This window comes from Melanerpes formicivorus, unplaced genomic scaffold (assembly GCF_026170545.1).
Source record: "Melanerpes formicivorus ecotype bairdi unplaced genomic scaffold, bMelFor1.0.p_v2 SCAF_881, whole genome shotgun sequence".
NCBI lineage: Eukaryota > Metazoa > Chordata > Aves > Piciformes > Picidae > Melanerpes > Melanerpes formicivorus.
This window is the reverse complement of record NW_027143233.1, coordinates 30001-32500: the sequence shown is the minus strand read 5'-3', so window position 1 is coordinate 32500 and position 2500 is coordinate 30001. Positions and strand designations below refer to the sequence as shown.

At 41.2% G+C, this 2500-nt stretch overlaps 1 pseudogene; it reads right to left on the bottom strand.

Moving 5' to 3' along the window:
- LOC137460903 (28S ribosomal RNA) overlaps window positions 1–2500 on the bottom strand; it is an 8475-nt pseudogene that overhangs the window by 2189 nt on the left and 3786 nt on the right.

Below are 2500 nucleotides of genomic sequence, written 5' to 3'. Positions count from 1 at the left end.
CCCTGGGACATCAATGCTGTCCATTTTGTGAACTCATTTTTCCTCCAATTGCAAGGTTTGGGAAAGATTTTCTTTGGGGCGGGTTTTTCCCATTCAGATAATTCCTCCCGTCCCCCATATTCAGTTACCATTATTGTTTGGGGGTTATATATTGATGGTATTTTCTCTTTGTCTCCCCCTGCTGATATCCACAATTTTTCATAATCTTTATCAATATCATTATTTTTAACTACAGTTTTAACTGCTTCATCTGATGAATTTGCCAATCTGTGTAATCGTCTAGCTTGGATACTAGGGATTAACCCAGCCAATCGGGCTAAGCCTAAGCCTCCATCTTTAGTGCTGGAATACAAGATGCCATCACAGGTACAAACTGGGAGATGTAACCATTTTTTCACCCTATTTCGAATTGTTAAATCCATTTCTTCCAGATAGGTGGCTTTTACATTTGCCTGGTCTGCTAAGTAGATCAATCTAGGCACTGTGTACACTTTTAACATGTCCAATTTTTGAAATGGTTTTAAAGGGGCTCTCTCTATGCGATTGAGCCAAACTTCTAATTTATTTTGTAATTCGGGCTTAACTATCCCCACCCAAGGGTCGATTTGCAAGCCAAGATATTTCTCTGACTGACCCGGGTGGATCATGTTTAAAGGGGTACCGCTGATAAGCCATGGAGGACAGTCATTGATGGTGTAAGAGTCCTTAGTTGGTTGAATAAAGAAACCATGGCACTTTTCCCCCTGCGTTTTTAATCCAGTTAAGTCACAAAATGCTTCTAGAATTTCAATATTTTTCTCCATTCCTGATTGGGACTTACTCAGCAGGACCAGGTCGTCTGCAAAAGCCAGAGCTGTTAATTTGCCATTCCCGTGTTGGAATCCCTCCCCACACTCTTCTAATTTACATAACAGAGGGTCAATGCACAGGTTAAAGAGGAGTGGTGACATGGGATCGCCCTGTTTCACACCAGTTTTGATTCCTATTGACTCAGACTCTCCTTCTTTAGTTTTGATTCTGGTGTGAATGTTTTGATAGAAGTCCTTAATTAATGCTATTATGTGGTCATCCAGGCCCTTTTGCTTTAGCACCGCCAGGATGTGGGTGTGGCTCACTGAATCAAAGGCTTTGGCCAAATCGACAAAGACAACCCCCAGGGGTTTCTTTTGTTTCTTTGCATTCCTAATTAATAGCTGTAATAGTTTTAAGTTCTCAGCACAGCCAGAAGATTGAATGAAGCCTCTCTGCCTGGGGTTAATGGGACACGCCTTTGCCAACCTCGCAGTTAAGATTCTTGAATAGAGTCTCAGGATGATGGAACCAATAGTAATTGGCCGCCAGTTGTTAATATCATTTTGGCGTTCGGGCGCTGATGATTTAGGTATTAGGATTGTTCGGCATCCCCTTATTACATCTGGAATTTTGCCACTTAACAGCCAGAGATTAAATAGTTCTTTGATCTCCTCACAATTTGGATCCATTTTAAGCAGGGCCTTCAGGGTGATCCCATCAGGGCCTGGTGCCGATTTTTTATTCATGTCTTTGATATTCTTAAGGATCTCTTTCTCTGTAATCAATTCCTTAAAAGCCGAATTATCCGCGTGCCCCACAGACTGGAATGCTCCAAGTCCTTGAAATAAGTTCTGAGACTCCCACCTAGATCTGAAGGTGTTACTGACCTCTTCCAGGGGGATGGCACATTGCGCAGAGTCTTTTTCATCCAGAATCATATTAGCTAACTTCCCTCGATCTAAGCGGAAGAGGCGTTGGAATCGGAGAAATTCTCCACGCTTTCTCGCTCTTTTTCTCATCCACTCCTTTTGAGGTTTCTTCTGCTGAGGTTTACGTTGGCTCTTTTTTGGCACTTTCTGTTCAATTGATTTCTCAAACAAATACAAATATTGGTCCTGAGCTACCTCATTGAGTAATTTTAATGAGTCTGTTTTGCCTTCAATTATTTGTTTATATGTATTTTTAAGGATGGGCAGCTTCCCTGATGTCAGCTTTTCATTAATAGTCTTTTTATAGTGGGCTAGCAGCTCCCTTTCACCAGAAGATGGAATCACAGTCCTCTCCTCTTTTAACCTGTTCTTGCTCTCTTGTGTTTTCTCTCTTTCTGGCACCACAGTTTCTCTTAACAGTCTTCTCTTTTCACTGATCTGTTTTGCTGTTTTAGTTGTTAATTTTTCAGCAATCAATTTGTTAATATTTTTCCTCCCTTCAAACTCTTGATTCAGTTTCTGTAATATTTCTGTTTCCTCTTGGGACCAGACTTTCTTGTGAGCACCTCTTTTAGAGGTCTCTTTGGGGCGAGATGCTTCAATTCTTTCTGCGTTTCTCAGGGCTGGGTGAGCTAATCTCTTATGTTGTCCCAAGCCAATTTTAGTTTTAAAACACTTTTTACATTCTTCACACATAAACCCTTCTACCTGGGTAGGCTCTTGGACCCCTTTGCATTTTGGGAGATGGCATGAGATACTATGATGCTTTTCATTTGTCT